The sequence below is a fragment of the Vanessa cardui genome, chromosome 13 (assembly GCF_905220365.1).
Source record: "Vanessa cardui chromosome 13, ilVanCard2.1, whole genome shotgun sequence".
Taxonomy (NCBI): domain Eukaryota; kingdom Metazoa; phylum Arthropoda; class Insecta; order Lepidoptera; family Nymphalidae; genus Vanessa; species Vanessa cardui.
In genome coordinates, this window is record NC_061135.1 from 9,452,385 (window position 1) to 9,473,509 (window position 21,125).

Sequence of the window (21,125 nt, forward strand, 5' to 3'; positions counted from 1 at the left end):
TATTAGAACTTCACAGGAGAGCTGTTCGAAGTTTATTTGGCTCATTTAAAAAAAATAAAAATGTCACAAACTAGAAGGAGAAAAATAAATTATTTGAAGTAATAGTAAAATATTGTGTAATATAAAGTAATGGTATCCAGAACAGAATTATGTTGCCATATTTTAAAATATGTTGTATTCATATCAATATAATGTTGAGAAGATGAAAATACACGTCACGTCATGAATTAATCACAATTCAATCACACACATTCTTCCAATAAGCACGATTAAATCAAAAGAAGATCAGATCAGTGTGCCCAAATCGCCACTAAAATTAACTCAGATGACAAACTTTCTGATACGAATCATACTCAATATCGTCTAGGGTATCGCTTAATACAAATAACCCGTGAACCCTCGACATACATTTTTTTTTATTTAAAAATTAAAATATATAAATAAACTTATGTATATGTATATAGCTTTTGCGATAAATATGCTACGAAACAATGATTAACCGATTCGTAAATAAATTCGTCTATCATAAATGATTTTTGCCATCAATACCACATTGTTTTAATTTTTTTAAATTGTTTTATGCCGAGGGAAATCGAAAGCAGTGAAGCGATAAACACTGATTGCTCGACGTGCTTTCAATCCGTATCCCACGAACATTCCCTGTATAATTAATTTATTGCAATAAAAATGAATAAAAGATTTAACTATTTACTTTTTTTTTAATATTGCTTGCATGAAATGGAACGAAACTTTTCTAGAAATAAAATTCAAGTTAACATTTCCGCTTGTAATAAATACGGTTATAACTCAAACGGTCGGAATCGAAGTTTCCACATTGCTTGTCGCTAACTGACTCGCCCTTATCCAACTAGATCGTCCATGGAAGTTTCCTTACTGTTTCTAATAGGCAATGCTATGTGTATACCTCATTTATTTCTTGTGAAATATCTCGCAGTGACTTGAGCTATATAAAATAAGTAGTGTTGAACTTCGCGGATTGGAATCTTTGCAGGACTTAATGAGAGTTCCTTACAAATATTGGCAACTTACCAACTTTTGTGTAATACGCCATTCTAGCTTGTGGTATTCGTTGTAGCGTTGCTGAAATTGGTTTAAAATATTTTATATAAAATGAAATAATCGTAGTAATGTAGTAAACGAAAATACGATAGATATCACACCACCAATATATTCCTTTATTGAATTTATTAACTGTTCTTGTCATATGAGCTAATAATATGAAAGTATCCTGAAACAATTATACAAAGTTAAATTGAATGTAATATTTTCATTGTATAATATGCTATTGAATATTCTTGCAACTCGAAAAACTTTGAGAAACGAACCTAAAATTGTCTTCACAGAATATGTTTATAATGTAATCCTAATTGTTTGTTATAAAGACATGATTTAACGCATTTATTTTAACTAAACTTCGAACTTTTATATGAATCTTAAACAAAGTTGAACGGACTGAGTTATAAACGTGTGTTTTTACGTTTTACTCGTAACGCGTTCGTTCGATATAAAAAAACGTATAAAAATATGCTTATTTGGAATGGTTTGTTAAAAAGAATTACCGCTTACTCAATTTCGAATGAGTCTATTAAATGAAGTTGGTGATTTATTTATACGTACCTTTTTACGTTTTATGTGCGTCACGTTCGTCGAATATGTTAGATATATGAACATTGATAAATATCAAAATTTCTTATGAAGAATCATTTCTCAGTTTTATAATGTGCGTAAAGATAGAAAGTAAAGCAACAGCCTGTAATTTCCCACTGTTGAGATAAGGCCTCCTCTTCCATTAAGGAGAGGTCTTGGAACATATTCCACCACGCTGTTCCAATGCGGGTTGGTGGAACGCACATGTGGCAAAATTTCGATGAAATTAGACACATGCAGGTTTCCTCACGATGTTTTCCTTCACCGCCGAGCACGAGATGAATTATAACACAAATTAAGCACATATATAAAGTGGTGCTTGCCTAGGTTTGAACCCGTAATCATCGGTTAAGATGCACGCGTCCTAACTACTGGGCTATTTCAGCTCTAAAGATAGAAGAGATAGAAAATTAACAATGAACATTATAATTTTACGTTGTGTAATACGCTTGTCGTCAAATATAGGCTTTAAACAGAATGTTTGCTATTGCGACATGCATAAATACTCTATATAGTTGAACAATGTGGCGACGTTTGGACGTAATCCAATTTATCTCGGTCTCGTGCCAAATGAACTTTCCTTTTGTCCCTACAAAGCTGTTAGATCCTTAACTAGCTCGACGCTTTAACTGTAAAAATACTTTCCTAGAGATGTCGTCTATTGTCTTACGAATATTACAAGTGCGAGTTTGTTTGGAGGTTTGTTTCTTAATCACGATGAAACTATTCTATGAACGAATGAATGGATTCGAACTGAACTATATATTTACGTAGGGTAGGTTAACTAAGCCCGTGCCATACCAGTGGGTAACGGATAGTAATATACGTTGAGTACTACTTACTAATATCTACATGCTATTGGTCGCATTATATACGACGCAGATAATATATATAATATACGATAAGATCACGAATTATGACTTTATTTATTACAGTTCACAGCGATAAGTAATGCAGGCTTTTTATCAAGACATATGTCTCTTCTAAAGCTAGTAGAAACTTTTTAATTATTTCTGAAGAACTGAAACATTTTTTCTTAACTTCATATTATGGGACGTGCATACACTTTTTTTTTTTAAATATTAGACAACATCACATATATTACTCTGATCCCAATGTAAGTAGCTGAAGCACTTGTGTTATGGAAATCAGAAGTAACGACGGTACGACAAACACCCAGACCCAAAACAACATAGAAAACTAATGGTAATCTACATCGACTCGGCCGGCAATCGAACCAGGGACCTCAGAGTGGCGTACCCATGGAAACCGGTGTACACACCACTCGACCATGGAGGTCGTCGAACATTGAATCATTAATTTTGTTGAACATATATTGGCATATGCGGACCGTAGTTAAAATAGTTACCAACCATATACATTAGTACTCCATAGTGGTTAAAGCTCTTCTACTATAGATCACTTACATTGCCAATTATTGCATTGTACGTATTACACTGCTCACATTTAATTACACTGGTTTACTCACGTTTCAAATGGAACTGCAATAATACTAAGTACGTCTAATTATTGGGTACTTACTGTTAGAATATCTTCTGAGCGACTATTGTACTACGAAGAATTGCTGAAAGTGATGAAATGTAAACATTTTAAAAAAACAATTACAATCAAAAAATCAAAATAAAGATTTACTCAAGTAGGGTTTACAAGTCGTCGTCGTGAATCGTCATTTAACAATTATATTAAGTTAAGCTACCACTGGTTCGGAAGTAGATTCTACCGGAAAGAACCGGCAAGAACCACAGTGGTTATTTTTTTTTACATTTACAAATACAGTCATGTCTGGGAGTCAACAATTATATTAATTCCACGTTTTTCCTCGTCTGTATAGTAATTAAAAGACTTGTTTCATTTATGAATTACTAATAGTGCAACATTTCTATTTTCAAATATGGAAATAAACGACACTTCGTCTGCAATTGAGAATTTTAGCGGAAAACGTAAGTACTAATATGAGCAAGAAACCTTGATTTATGGTTGTTTTTAACACAATCGTATATATATATTAATTTTACAGACTGCCTAGCGATGTATAAAGTCAGAGGATTCATACCGATATCTTTGGCTATTTTAGTCCTCACTTCTAGGACAAGTAGACCAAAGGAGGGGGTGAATAGGCGTATATATGTAACAATTAATACGTAATATAAATATATATGTTTAAAATTGTGTCGTATTCAACGCCAAAGAAAAACGCCATGATCATGAAAAATATAGTAAAATGTGTATCTGATAAAATTCCAACGCAAATGTATTAAGCAACACGTACTAATGCTTCGTCATAGAATGAGTATCAACACTTAAGAAATTAATTATTTTCCCAGTAGTGAAATGTTACGAGAGGTGACATTACTTAGTTATTTGAAAATAAATATATATGTTTTAATTATAAGGACACAGCCCCGCTATGCACATTGCATTCTCATTAAACTGAATCAAATACTCGTATTGAAAGCTTTAGTGTTTGAATGAAAAAAGAAAAAATGAGTTCACCGATATTGGAATATCTCGTGCACATGTGAATATAAAGATAGATTTTTATATTTAATAAAAGTATAATTTATTTAAACTTTTACAAAGCAAAGGTTTATTCATATTTAATTAACTTTAGACTTAATTTGCTCTGTATTTATTACGTATACGTAATATACTATGTTTTAAGATAACCTCTTGCTTTACCTTTTTAATTATATTTTTTTCTTTAAAGATTTCTTGTATGTTATCATAAGTGTGTGTAAGTGGTCTTGAGTAGAAATCATTAAATGTTGTATGCGTTTACAAAGATAAAAAGAAAATGAATTATACCGCTACACAATCACTATTGAGACTGTACACAACAGTATTCGAACATTAAAAATATACATATAAATCCTTCTTTGAACTGCAATAATTAAATAATTCTAAAAACAAAATTATCAACACCTGAAATTTGATGTTAAATTTAATCAAATAGAATGTTATCGTTTTCATATGATGTTTAGCTTTGCCGAGCACGAGATGAATTATAAACACAAATCAAGGCACACGAAATCTCATTCACGTGTTCTCCACACTGAGCAATCTCAGTTTGAAAGTTGGTTATTGAAATTGAAATCGAAGAAACTTTATTTGTAACAGACACGTCTACGGTAAAGTATTTGAAAAATAGACACTCAATACTATAACAATAGGATGTCTACACAGCAGTGTACCGAGACAAAAAGGAAGGTTACTCACTCTCAGCTTATATGGAAATTTAGGGAAGCGTACAATGATTCCCAAGATCGCTTTAGAGGATACCGTAAATAGAAAAGTGGTTAGTGACAACTACATATAAATGGATACAATACATAATAAATATAAGACTGTACTTCGGATTAAATATTTATTATTTTAATTTGTTTTTATAAAATTAATGTATGATATACCAGTCATTGCATTTGAAAAATAAATGGTTTTTAAATTAGTTATACATGTTCCCTTCCATTTATTCCATTTACTTGGGATCCGCGCCTTAGTTCTTAAAACTTTTACAAACTGCCTTCTGATATAAGACTTCCTTAGAATGCTTCTGCTCGTGGGTCATCACAACATCACATATATTACTCTGATCCCAATGCTATATAAATATAATATAATGCTAGCTAAAGCACCTATGTTATGGAAAATCATAAGTAACGACGGTACCACAAACACCCAGACCCAAGACAACATAGAAAACTAATGATAATCTACATTGACTCGGCCAGGAATCGAACCCGGGAGAACTTGGAAGGTCGTCAAATTATGAGGTAGATATGAATATCCGTGCAAATGTTATTGATGGACAAAAAAAATAATACTGTGTTAGTAGTGAAATAGTAGCTACTGTGTTAATTTGCTCTTACCACGTAACAATCTGTTTTAACGAGTGATTATGATGGATGTTTCATTCTATTATATTGCATCGCAAAGCAATATTTGATAGTCTGGATATAATATGCTTGAGTTTCGTGCAATTACTTTTATTGAAGTACCACCAAACTAATAAATATAAGGTATACTAACGCTACACGACACTATTTTGAATTAGTAATTCTTATTTTAGGAGAGTATCAAGTAGCGAGTATAATAACAGCCACAAGTGATACTTCTTCTTTATACAAAAGGTTGGTAGTACTTTGGTCATGTTAGTAATTATTAGTATTATTAATATTTAGGAGTAATTACAATCAAGTGATTGATTTGTCAGTCATTCTACCTGTAATTAACTGCCAGTGTTAAACCAAAGTCAATTGTGTGCCATAGAATATTCTTATCATCAACGAATTTTTCAAATCATATTTCGAACTTAATCAACAAAATAAACAGTACTCCACATAAGTAAAACATTGTAAACAATTGTCAAGAACCCATTTAACGTTAAACAGCAACTGATTTCGCAATTTTCAGCTCGTCGCGAATAATAACTCCGCAATGATGTGGAAACGAGTCTGTTACCGTTAAATTAAACCAGATAAAACGCATTATTGTTGCACAGTCCTTTATTTGGACACAGATAAAAAAGTTTCCTTGTAATGATCTGAGTTTCGACTTGTATTGGCAATAATGTAATACAAACGTCCAATATTAAATTAAATTAAAATAAATATCGTAAATGAAATCAGGTCGAAGTCAAAACATTCATTCGATACAAAGCGATCTTTCTTTCCATTTGCCAAATAAATAGGCTTTGGAATCTCAATGGACCGATTCGTTTTTAATGACGCATTAATTTTTTGTTGTGTTTTTTTTTGTAAAAGTCTTATACACATTTCTGTCACGAAATGTCTTAATCGAAAATTAATCATGAGTTAATAATTCATTTTCAATTCAATGATGATTTATATGAAATATGTTGAGTATTTCATTAATTTTACGTCTCATTGTTATAAATAATGTTTAAACTTATATTTGACAGCTATCTACCACATCGAAGTTTGACCAAAGAGTTTGTCAAAGGGTCTTATTATCCCTCCTCGTAAACCCCATTGCAACTTCTGACTCGATTTCATCGTAAATTTATTAGTATTGTTTGTAGCTTGTTACTAGTTGCTAAGTGGAAATGCTGTCAATGTTTGGCCCTTTAGTGAAATTACTAAATTAAGTGTAGTTTTGAACAGCCATCGTTTTAATAGTTGCTAGCTTAAATGTTAACTTGCAGTCTAATTGAGTTTAAATCATTCTATATGAGCTAAGTCTGGTTAGCTAGTTTGATGTTCAAACATATTTACACTATATGTCTCACTGATCTAGTGGCTATAAGGGTGCTTATCCAAAAGACCTATGTTCAAACTGCTTTTTATCGAAAAAATCCTTGTGGCAGCCGAATTTTGAGAGATAGCAATTCTTACACTGTTGTGCGTCGCGTTGTACGTAAAGCCATATATAAAATAATCTTGCTCCTTATCTCATATAAATAAAGCCTCCATGGTTGAAATCCGGAAGGAAGACTTCATCATCATAATATATTCGATTATCAATGTAACAAACGATTAAAACTAATAAATATAATATGTGAAGCATGATCTTAAAATGTTAATGACATAAGATTTTTTATTTTATAATTTAGCTGTTTGTGTAAATTGCATAAATATACCGAATAGTATTTATATCGAATACGTATTTCCTTGTACTTGTCGATTTAGAGTTAAGGCCATAAATAAGCCAAATATTTGTCTAATTAACCATCCACATTTGGATCAGCTTAGCAACGTTATAAATACTATGATATATTCGTGTTTTGCAAAACAAACAAATATTCTATAAACAATACTGCATACAACAAACACTAAGTCAAGCGAAGTGCCAAAATAATTACAAGATTCACATTTTTTTTTCTTGTACTACATTGGAATAACGCATATTTACCCTTGAAACAATTTACAAAATGTAAAAAACACATAAACGTTATTATCCAAATGGAAGAAACATCCAAATAAAAAACGCAAGCAAAAAAACTAGGTTAGAACTCATAAAGGTATGAATGAGGTCAACGTACATGACTATACCCAAATGTACTCTTACAAATGCAACATAATATTATATTGAATAAACGTTAGTAATATATGTATATGGTCTATTGGTATATGTGGTCACCACCGGAGATATTGATGATGTGACAAATATAAACTGTACCCAATACCACCAATTTGCCTCTAACCTTAACTAAGATATTATCTATATTAATTAATATTATAAAGTGAAAGTAACTCTTAATATCTGTCTGTCGCTCTTTCACGACCAAGCCACTGAACCGAAGATGAAATATGGTATGAAGCAGACTCGAACTCTAAGAAAGGACATAGGCTACTTTTTTGCCAGACACATTAAAACACGAACGATTGTGATTACGATTACTAATCTCCAATAATGTATTGGCATTATCTCTCTATGATTAAGCAGCCACCACTCAATATTGCACTACTGAGCCTTTCCATTCGAGGAATTTATTTCTCCATTGATTGTCTAAAGACGCAGGTGACAGCCCTCATTCATCCAGCATTGGTATAGAAACTTAATGTGATAGATTTCCTCATGAAGTTTACATCACTACCGGGCACGAAACGATTTATTACAGGCAATTTGTCTACACATGAAAGGTTTTTTTGTGCTTGTCTGTTCAAGATTCACTTATTCTAACCATTGAACTATGACAGCTTATAGTGAATCACAGTTCACGCTCATGTTCATTAAGAAATGAAAGATTGTCTTCCCGAAATATCACGATTATAGTTATTGCAATATTTGACTTAAATTTCGGGAGTAATTGCTATAGCGTTGTGTATAACTCAGTATCTTCGAACCTGGAAATAGCCAAGATAGAAATTAGGACAAGCGCTTGATGACAAGTACTAATTACTTGCTGCCTGCTCGGCGGTTTCACTCGCGTTAAACTTTAGTGCTCTCTGCCGTTGTGGGATTTCACATACAGCCTATATATATTTATGTTACCAAATGAGCTCAAAAAATTTGCTTGATTAAAAACAAATACTTCTTTTTCAAATATTAAACCATGAGGTCATTTCGCTCAAAAGAAACTAAATAACTATTCGACATTTTATAATATATAAATATAGATGAAAAAAAATATTAAAATATAATTTCCTAAATCATATACTAGTATTATTAAGCTTGTCAAGCAAGTTTAATTAATTTGGAGTATATAAATGTATATCACATAAAAATAGCATATTTATTACCGAAAAAACTTTACATAAGTATTCTTATAGTCTTCGCTTTTGGTAGTATTCCGGTAGAGGGTGCAATTTACTTCCACAAAGGACGGAGCAAATGGCATTTGCACGTTTTCAAAGTCAATATTTTCATTCACAATCTACATGACAGGCACACGGCAAAAGTACTTCAAAAAGTATAAAAATATTAAGCGCGGGTCAAAGAAAGAATAAAATGTTTTGTGTTTATGAAGTTATGGTAAAATACATAAAAGAACCTTAGCCAAAAAATATTTACGCATTTTATGCTTTATACAGCTGTAAAATATTTATATTAAACCCAAAAACAAATTGTACAGAACAGTTAAACGATGCTATGTCTCTCTTATTCGAATGTCAAAGTTCTTTTGAAAGAAAGAGAGAAATAGTGAGCATTTACCCTCTATACAATGTGTATTATAAAGGCCGTAAACTCAAGTCTATCGAAATATTAATAATAGCACCTGATTTTATTAAAAACTTCAAATATAAATTGATTGTATAGCTATCTTATTTACGTACTGAATACGGAATCGTGAATTAGTATTCCAGTGAACTGCTTGAATAAAATATATGGTCCCATTTCAAGTTGTTTTATGTGATTGCATTATACAAGCATTCTTAAAATTAAATCCTTACAAAGTGTAGCTCGCACGTATATACCACACTAAACATAGTATATAATAAAAACTATATTGTTAATTAGATGATCGAAACAACTTTCAAATTTTAATAAAAGAGTACTTTAAGTAACTTTAGTTCTTGTTCACTTACGATAAAAAAAGAAGTGATTTTTTTATCGTTAGCGCTCATTTCCTTTAATACTTATGTACATGGATGTAACAGAATACAAAGCCCCAAACAAGCCAAAATTATTTAAAAAAAAACAGGCCTTCATATAATTTTCAGAACAATTATTTAATACAAATTCTAAATTTGTATCTTGATCATATAATTCTACCTATATTATACACTCGTATGAAAGCTATCAGTTCATTTATTTATTGGTAACACCATCGGCATATTCACAAAAACAAAATAATAAAAAAATAGACGAACTGATGCAGTGTGATACACCACTACCGGCATTTACTTTAATATTAAATACAAAAAAAAACTAGGTACAAACATAGACAAACATAAAGTTTTAAAAGTAAACAACAATCGTAATACTCTAAAAACAACAATAATAAAAATATAAATACAACAAAATAATGCTACTTACTTATTGCGCATATAAATTATATCTTAGAGTTAAAGAGATTTTGACAGCGAATATTGGATTTTAAGTCTGTTTATAAAATTTTAAGTCCGTAATGTGTTCGTACGGTGTCTCGGTATAGCGAACGTGTTTTAAATACAGTATCGATGAAAAATTACGTCAAACATGCTATTGAATTTTAGAGATAAGCACTGGCGATTGTATTTTACCGTTCATTAATTTATGTAAAGATAATAGATCGGAGCGGCGTCTCTACAAAAAAGCAAGGCAACTATATAGTTGGAATAACCTAAGAATACTCAAAAAAAGATAAAAGGTACGAGACGTTCGACTGCAGTATTAATTAATGGTTATTAACAGAAATATTTAAAGCGAGACTATCAAACTGTAACTATAACGAGCCGAGATAGCCCAGTGGCAATAACGCGAACATCTTAACTAATTGAGGTTCAAGTCCAAGCACTACTGAATTTTCATGTGCTTGATTTGTGTCTATAATTCATCTCGAGCATGGTGGTAAAGGAAAACATCGTGAGGAATCCTGCATGTATCTAATTTCAACGAAATTATGCCACGTGTGATTACACCGACCTGCACTGGAGCCTCGTCGTGGAATATGTTCCTAATGTTCTCCTCAAAGGGAGAGGTGGCCTTAGCACAGTAATAGGAAATTTATAGGCTGCTACTGTATCATCATCAAACTATAAGGAGTAAAATTAAGAACTTTCATTGAATGAAATTACTGAAACTGACAGCATTAATTAATAATTATAGAGTACTATGAGTTGCTTTATTAGATTAGTATTGATTTTAGATAATAGATTATTAAACTATACAGAGACCTAAAATTAATTAAGAATCATAATTAATTCGATATACAAATTAATTATTCAAAGAACCGTGGATTCGCGGATATTAGCGGACTTTGATTTTAGTGTAATTTCTGAAGACTTGTAGAACACAAAGCGAGGTATTAGAAATATTCCTCGCAACATCAACATCAAGATAGTGTAAAAAGTTCAGGGTCGAAGGCGAGAAAATTTAAACACAGTACAAATTACATAGATGGCCCGTCGAGAACGGCAAGACTTCCGCTAAATTTGCTCATGGAGATTTATAACCCCTTCTCTTACACTTTAATTTCTTGAGCAATATATACGCTGTATATGCCAGCGCTGAGAAAACAACTGTAAATCTTTTCGTTATTATCCAGGCCTCAAAATTCTCAAAACAAAACTCTCTCTTCATATGTGGTCGAAAAAAAGTATGTCGTAACAACAACATTTGGATTAACTGCTGCTGCTACGACTGCTACGTTTGCTACGGCTGCTGCTTTTGCTGGTCTAGTGGATAAAATCGCAGATAACTAAAATTGTAACACAAGGTATGGCTGATGTAAAAGTTATTTGATTTTTATGAAATAAAATTTAGTAACAGCCTGGAGTTTGCAAAAGCACAGTACATATCGTGTCAGGTCGTTACTATTATACGCTTTAATATTTTGTTCATGATTGACTGGTATCCCTTGTTATAAGCTGCCGAATCCAACCCTGAAGAGGAAAAGGGGTGACCTAGTGCTGCCGTAAGTACTAGTGAGGAGAAGTAGGAATTACATATAATCCGCTTTCCACCTCTATGTACCTTTATGAATATTTCCACAGTGAGAAAAAGAAGTCTACCGTGGTAGTAAATCAGGACAACGTCATCACCATTAATATGGATTTCAGTAGGTAATTGAACTCGATGCAACGTGTTATTTAGGCTACCAAATACATTATATCTACACCGAGTAAATATGGAATTTATCTTCTGTACCATCACTGTCATTCTATGTAACATATATCGTATGAGTGTAATTAAAACGATATTAATTAAAAACAATTCTTGATATATTTTTTTGTTACCAATAAGTGATTTTAGTGATGTTTAATGTAAGTTCTAAAATATTCGTTCAGTAAATATTTTCTTTAAAAAATGAAGAACGAAGCGAGTTTCACAAAACTAATACAAATTTTATATCGACCAAGTTAATTCCACAACGAGCTGAGTAAACTACGTCCGGTCGTGTTAATATTATTTCTCAGCGTATATTTCTTTACTTGCTAAGGAATTTCGCTTCAATAACATTTTTATTTTGCTTTTGTATTGAGTTAACGAAATAACAAATTTTAAATGGTCAATATTAAACGAATATCACAATAAAATTTTGATTCTTGACGATGACCATTTAGTTTTGTTCATAAAGTATTTATATTATAATATGTGATATTGTAATTAATTTGTCAAAATATGCATGGTATAAACTTCTTGGTGTATAAGGAATAAAATACAAATTATAAACAATACCGAACAGAAACAATAAAACTGAGTATTTGAGTAGTAGTAGAGATAAGCACTGGCGATTGTATTTTACCGTTCATTAATTTATGTAAAGATAATAGATCGGAGCGGCGTCTCTACAAAAAAGCAAGGCAACTATATAGTTGGAATAACCTAAGAATACTCAAAAAAAGATAAAAGGTACGAGACGTTCGACTGCAGTATTAATTAATGGTTATTAACAGAAATATTTAAAGAGAAACTATCAAACTGTAACTATAACGAGCCGAGATAGCCCAGTGGCAATAACGCGAACATCTTAACTAATTGAGGTTCAAGTCCAAGCACTACTGAATTTTCATGTGCTTGATTTGTGTCTATAATTCATCTCGAGCATGGTGGTAAAGGAAAACATCGTGAGGAATCCTGCATGTATCTAATTTCAACGAAATTATGCCACGTGTGATTCCACCGACCTGCACTGGAGCCTCGTCGTGGAATATGTTCCTAATGTTCTCCTCAAAGGGAGAGGTGGCCTTAGCACAGTAATAGGAAATTTATAGGCTGCTACTGTATCATCATCAAACTATAAGGAGTAAAATTAAGAACTTTCATTGAATGAAATTACTGAAACTGACAGCATTAATTAATAATTATAGAGTACTATGAGTTGCTTTATTAGATTAGTATTGATTTTAGATAATAGATTATTAAACTATACAGAGACCTAAAATTAATTAAGAATCATAATTAATTCGATATACAAATTAATTATTCAAAGAACCGTGGATTCGCGGATATTAGCGGACTTTGATTTTAGTGTAATTTCTGAAGACTTGTAGAACACAAAGCGAGGTATTAGAAATATTCCTCGCAACATCAACATCAAGATAGTGTAAAAAGTTCAGGGTCGAAGGCGAGAAAATTTAAACACAGTACAAATTACATAGATGGCCCGTCGAGAACGGCAAGACTTCCGCTAAATTTGCTCATGGAGATTTATAACCCCTTCTCTTACACTTTAATTTCTTGAGCAATATATACGCTGTATATGCCAGCGCTGAGAAAACAACTGTAAATCTTTTCGTTATTATCCAGGCCTCAAAATTCTCAAAACAAAACTCTCTCTTCATATGTGGTCGAAAAAAAGTATGTCGTAACAACAACATTTGGATTAACTGCTGCTGCTACGACTGCTACGTTTGCTACGGCTGCTGCTTTTGCTGGTCTAGTGGATAAAATCGCAGATAACTAAAATTGTAACACAAGGTATGGCTGATGTAAAAGTTATTTGATTTTTATGAAATAAAATTTAGTAACAGCCTGGAGTTTGCAAAAGCACAGTACATATCGTGTCAGGTCGTTACTATTATACGCTTTAATATTTTGTTCATGATTGACTGGTATCCCTTGTTATAAGCTGCCGAATCCAACCCTGAAGAGGAAAAGGGGTGACCTAGTGCTGCCGTAAGTACTAGTGAGGAGAAGTAGGAATTACATATAATCCGCTTTCCACCTCTATGTACCTTTATGAATATTTCCACAGTGAGAAAAAGAAGTCTACCGTGGTAGTAAATCAGGACAACGTCATCACCATTAATATGGATTTCAGTAGGTAATTGAACTCGATGCAACGTGTTATTTAGGCTACCAAATACATTATATCTACACCGAGTAAATATGGAATTTATCTTCTGTACCATCACTGTCATTCTATGTAACATATATCGTATGAGTGTAATTAAAACGATATTAATTAAAAACAATTCTTGATATATTTTTTTGTTACCAATAAGTGATTTTAGTGATGTTTAATGTAAGTTCTAAAATATTCGTTCAGTAAATATTTTCTTTAAAAAATGAAGAACGAAGCGAGTTTCACAAAACTAATACAAATTTTATATCGACCAAGTTAATTCCACAACGAGCTGAGTAAACTACGTCCGGTCGTGTTAATATTATTTCTCAGCGTATATTTCTTTACTTGCTAAGGAATTTCGCTTCAATAACATTTTTATTTTGCTTTTGTATTGAGTTAACGAAATAACAAATTTTAAATGGTCAATATTAAACGAATATCACAATAAAATTTTGATTCTTGACGATGACCATTTAGTTTTGTTCATAAAGTATTTATATTATAATATGTGATATTGTAATTAATTTGTCAAAATATGCATGGTATAAACTTCTTGGTGTATAAGGAATAAAATACAAATTATAAACAATACCGAACAGAAACAATAAAACTGAGTATTTGAGTAGTCATAAAGATTTTGAAACTCGAATTTATTCCCGGCGGACATATGTATGTAGATCTTCTCTGTCCATAAATAAGTCATAATAACAGATATTTTAAACCAAAAGAATAATAATTTATCATAATATATTTCATTCTAACAAAATTGCTGTTTAAACTTTTTAATTTGGATTAGAAGTTTTATTGGTATTAAAAGAAATAAATCGTTCCAACCAGGCACGTGGTAAGATCTATCGTTCTTGCTGAGTACGGCGACAAAATCGCTTAGCAAGCCACCAATTGTATTAAAGAATTCTTGATATTTATATAAATCTATATCGTACCAGTAAAGAGAAGTTTTATATAATGTATTGCAAAATTACGTGACGTGATTATGAAACAAGTACATCAATTTTAAATAAATAAAGTTAGCTATGATAAGTAAAGCGAAAACAAGTGAGTCTATTGAATATGTAATATACCTGCATAGAAGCGAGACCATGCCGCATAATCTTCCGGGGGATAAACTTAATTAAGTGTCATCTAAGCCAAGACTGTATAAGAGGGTAAACTAATATCAGCATACTAGTTTGTTTTGAAATAAACCTTGAGAACATTCATCGTTTATTATAATGAGATTTTCTTTAACGAACGAAGAACCATTATCAATATAATCTAAAATGTGTTTTAGACAAACACTTGAATACAATCTCTCTCTCAAATGTTGAACTAATTTTGCACGGACTTATTTAAAATTTATCACTTATCTCTTTTTATTGTTATATGTTTATACAGTTCGATTTATTAAATAGCGATGAATAAAATAATTGTTAACGATTTTTTTTTATAAGTTAGCAAGTATACTAGCAGCTTTATTCCAGTTTAATGGCCATTCCGATTCTGTGGGCAAAAAATCAACCTGTCTTAATGTCATGTATGAAAGAATTACGACGAGCTATATTGTTAATTAAACTTTTTGCAATAATCACGGTCCAACTATTTAAATCAAATAAGAAATAAGAACACAATTTAAAGAAGAAAAGAAAATTGGTATAGTAATATATATAACCTCTGATATTTTAATAAATTGTTTCGTTTGTACGAGTCAGGCCACACGTGTAGCGTAGACGGTAGGGCTTCCGACAGAACATATATCATTTCATCAGGTCTTTTGCCATCATCACTAATAAGTTTACGCCGCCCAATATGACGGTTTTTAATTGTTTTCTGAGCTTTTGGTGTATCTATCTTTTTTTGATTCTATCTTTAAATTTTTTTTAGTGTGCTTTCATATTTTAAGTGTCAGGCAGCATCGCAATTTATCTTTAAAAATATGTAAAGAGTTATTAGTATTTAGAGTTACAAGTATTCAAAATACTAAGCAATAATTTTAAATACAGTTCAATACAAAAATTATCTAAAAACAAGATATGATACAGTTATTCGTGAAATAAAGCAAACAGTAGGTTTATAATTTCACCTGAAACCGATATAAAAGCTTATAGAGTGCATAATTAGTTAAATATTCCATAACCTAATTATCGTTGGTTATACTCCGTTGTTTATCTTAAATGTATTATGCAAAGTGACTCAATCATAGCATGCAAGAATAGTTTACACAGTGTTAATATAACGAGCTCATTTCGCTAATATTTGCATTACACAATAAATAAAAAAACTATGTTCATACACGCTTAATAATTAAATTAATTTCTACTTTTATCTCTACATCGCTCGCTTTAGCCTTTCGTTGTTTGAAATCACAATGTGTCTAAAATTTCACTACAAATTACCTATGAATTTATCGTATAATTTTCTAGCGAATAGCGATAAAGCAAAGAGAAAGGAAAAGTATGTACGTATTAATATTTTTATTCCAATTTTTGAAATTTATATATTTTATAAATACCTTAACATTGTTACTCTTAAAACATTTAAATTAATACGTAAAATTGAAACGCATAGCACGAAATTGTAAATTGAATATGTAGGTCACATCGGTAGGATTAAAGATAGTAATTCTTATAAAAACATACTTTGTTCCTACTATAGGCGTTCATTCATCGTTGATCCGATTGAGTTCTTAACTTGGTACAGATGTTGATGGCATATATGTATGTACGTGAGGGTAATGTGATCGATCTATTGATTAATAATAATATAGTAATCAAAAGAAATGATACGTCGTGTAGTCGAATTTGTGGTAACATTTTTAATGTTTATTCGTGGTATGGACCGAATGCAAGGATTCTATACCATCTCATAGATGTAAAAAAAGACTATAATATCTTAATAAATTTAAATTGTATGTGCACAACGCCTACTTAATTTAAACACAAACCTTAGTCTAACCAAATCTACTATCGACGGTAACAGAAAAGACGTATACACATACTTAATTACTTACAGACGTTCTAAAGTTTTAAATATATCTAACAAATAAATAAGAGATAAACTAGCGAAAATAAATAAAACAAAAGTAATAAACACAATGAAATAACAATGAAATACAGAACGGAAAGAAACGAATCGTGATAAACAGGAACGTCCACCCAGGTAGAATAAATAGGACATAAGCTAAGCTCTAAAGTAATATCTGGACATCGTTTTAAATATTAAGAAATATATGAAACAATAAAAAGTAAAGCAATGATACTAATTAAAATTGGGAAAACTAGGAAATAGTAGATTCCTTAGTAAAGAGAGCACTAATAGAACAATTAACCATATAAATGGTTAATTGTTCTATCTTCGGTGGATGTATAAACATCCAAAGAGTTCTTACATATAACCGCTTTACTTCTGGCGAAGATGTAACAATTAATAATTTCCTCGTAGTTGTAACATCTGATAAAAAATACAAGACAACTCCAACGAAGTTGATGAAAAGAAGCCGTTAAATCTTAGGACTTTTCAAGATAGAGAGTTCAATGGCGACAAATGAGAGGCCGTAATCCTTCTTTCCTAGATGTATAGATAAAACAGTAATAATTTTCAACTTTTCATTACATTTTCTTTATATCATTTTTTTTTTATTATTTCTGGTGGTAGGGTTTTATGCAAACCCGTCTAGATAGGTACAACTTAGTCATGATATAGTGTATTCCGGTTTAAATGGTGCGTGAGCCAGTGTAATTAGAGGTAGAAAAAATATAACGTCTTAGCTCCCAAGGTTAGTTGTTCATTGGCGATGTAAGGAATGGTTAATATTTCTTACAGGGCTCATATCTATGGGTGGTCTAGTTGCCCAATATAATAACTGTGAACTACAACAAGGTGGGAGCCGAGATGGCTCAGTGGTTAGAACGCGTGCATCTTAACCGAGGTTAGAACGCGTGCATCTTAACCGATGATTGCGGGTTCAAATTCATTTCGTATTCATATTATAGTGATACCTCTATATATACATTTATGTTTATAATTCATCTCGTGAAAGAAAAAATGGTGAGGAAACCTGCATGAGTCTAATTTCATTGAAATTCTGCCAACTGTGCATTCCAACAACCCGCATTGGAACAGCGTGGTGGAATAAGTTCAACACCCTCACCTTAATGGAAGAGGAGGCCTTATACCAGCAGTGGGAAATTTACAGGCTGTTATTACAACAAGGCAAGACTTGTTTAAACAAACAATGTGCTACATTACGTGGCACAAAACGCGTCCCATACGTTACTAGTGTTTTTCAAATAAATCTGTTTTATGTAAATGAAGCCTATATTTGTTGCATAAATACCCGAGGACGTGACCAATTTTTCTAGTTTGTTTTGAATAGTATATAAATTTCGCTCACATATACACAACGTATTTCTTATATAAAATGTTACTTTCTCATGTAATATTTTGTTTTACCCACGTCTTCTTCTCAATTAGTTTGTACAAGAGGTCGACCTGATGTTCACTTGCAAACAAATTTGCTAGTAAAGTCAACATAATTTAAAAACCTTTTACATGAAAGCTGAGGCAACTTTAAGCTTAACTGGTACGCGCCCTTTTTCAGCCTCGTCTGACGCATTACTGTATTTTTGTTCATATAAATTATACATTTTACTAAAAGAACCTTTAATTATCTACATATACAAAATATTGATACACAAATTGAAATTCGGTGTAATTACTATGGCAAAAAAAGGCCATCCCGTTTATTTCTATGATTAGGTTGGCGAGAGACAATTAAAGGATATTTAAGGATACCTAACTAACAAGCACGTATTATGTAAATAAAGATACTAAAATGATAGCCTTTCATGTGTTAGTTGACATAAATATTTGACACGTATCATTATTTCAATAAAATATTCGTGATTTTTTACACTAAAAATCAAAACATTGAAAGCATTTTCACTGGCTACCTTGTAAACAAGTTATCAACAATATTCATGAATTAACGATGGATTCTGGTCGGATGCGACGCGCATTTCCGCTGAACTGTATAGCGGCAAGGTTTAATGATTCTCTTTGACAAACCGTTTGATATAATATTTGTGTGAAACTTACACTACACTTAATTTATTATGGAAAATTAAACAAACTGCTTTTTAAAATGCTATAGCATACGATGTATTTAATTTATAGTCTTGTATTCTAGACATTAGAAGCAAGATATCCCACTGCTGGCGTTAGCCTCCAGTGGAATATGTTGTGGATGTATGATCTGGAATCATCAAGCTGTTCCAATACGGGTTGGTTTAAAGATATATCAATATCATAATAAGCTTACGGCTATAGTATTTAGACTTAACCAAAATTAAATTAAATTTTATTTTATATAAAATAGTAATTAATTTCACTTCAATAAATATTTTTTGTCTTGCACTTCACTTGTACGTATAAAATAAAGATAAAATTAAATACATAGTTAGTTTTATTATTTTTTTAAATTTATGAATGTGTTTTGTAAATAAAAGATTAAAGCTTAGTTAAAAAAAGTATGTGTTTCTGAACATTTATATTTCCTGAGAGGAAATTTACAAAATAATAAGCGTCTTGCTTTGTCTTGGGACTTCAAAGTTTTTCCATTTTTGATGCTTAATAATTTACAATTTCTCTTGCACTTTACGACATTGCTCTTTTTCTACATAAGCTGCATAATATTTAATTTTGTGACTTTTTATGTCGTTGCGTTAACTTTATCCTAAATTACTATGAGTTAATAAGTTATTTAATGTACTGCTACAAATAAGCGCCAACAATATAGTGTTATTGGTATAATAACATAAAGATAGTGATTTAAACATACTTTAATATCTTTGTTTATTATTAACTATAGAAAACTAAACTTATTTTCTCATTTAATCAAACTTTGTCATTTTTATGACACTGAAAGTAAAAGTATTCAAGATAATAGAAATAAAACTTTAGTTTTCCATATTTCTTAAACTTGCAAATATCACATATTTATTCCTTGTTCAGCCTTTTGATTTAGACCATATTTTTATGCAGTATTAATGATATCTAATTATTTTACCTACTTCATTTATTAAAACAAACTTATGATAACAAACCGAATCAAACAAGAAAAGCAATACCTTATGAAAAAGTCGTTGTGACGTTAATGAAATTTGTATTCAACACTTAAGGATTTGTATTAATTTGTGGAAGTACAAAAATATTCCATCAACCCTTTGACTTTATTTTATACATGACTAAATATTTTTTTTATTACCATTATAAGTCACGCAAATACTAATATTCACCGATGTTACATGTGTGCTGAAACGGTCGTAAGTCAAAAAAAACCGTTGAAATACCCTCTTAAAAACCTGAAGCCAAAAGCCTATCTTAAAGGCAATGTGTCTGCTGAGATTACCCGGGAGCTCAACCGAGTACGACCAAAACCGCGTTGCCGATTCAACTAAGGTTAACGTTCCGGGGTTAATAAATCGCAGATTAAATTAGAAATAACGAAAACGTCAATGAAACTACGTTATTGATTTTTCTGAATTTTAAAATTATCCAAGTTTATTTTTATTTTAACTGCACCAAATACTAAAACAACAGTCTGTAAATTTCCTACTGCTGGGCTAAAGGCCTCCTTTCCCTTTGAGCAGAAGGTTCGGAACATTTTCCACCACGCTGTTCCAATGCCGGATGGTGGAATATACATGTGGCAGGATTTCTATGAAATTATAAACATGCAGTTTTCCTCACGATGTTTTCCTTCACAGCCGAGCTTGACGAAGTGAATTATAAAGAAATATTAAGCACATGAATAATCAGTGATGCTTGCCTCGGTTTGAGCCCGAAATCATCGGTTAAGATGCACGCGTTCTAACTGATACATAAATGACAAAACCATAAGAAAACTTGGCTTTAATTAACTTAAAGAATTGTACATATTGAAATGACAATGCACAATATTTGACAAGAAAATAGATTACTGTAATTTCTTCTTAAATTATACGTCATTCACCCCCTCTAACTTTTTCATCACGCAACTGTAATCCTT

The 21,125-nt window shown here is 31.4% G+C and overlaps 1 protein-coding gene across 1 annotated transcript in view; it reads right to left on the reverse strand.

Annotated features, from left to right (window-relative positions):
* The window catches only part of LOC124534947, a 117,291-nt gene that overhangs the window by 92,590 nt on the left and 3,576 nt on the right, over positions 1–21,125 (reverse strand). The gene's annotated exons all lie outside the window — the stretch shown is intronic.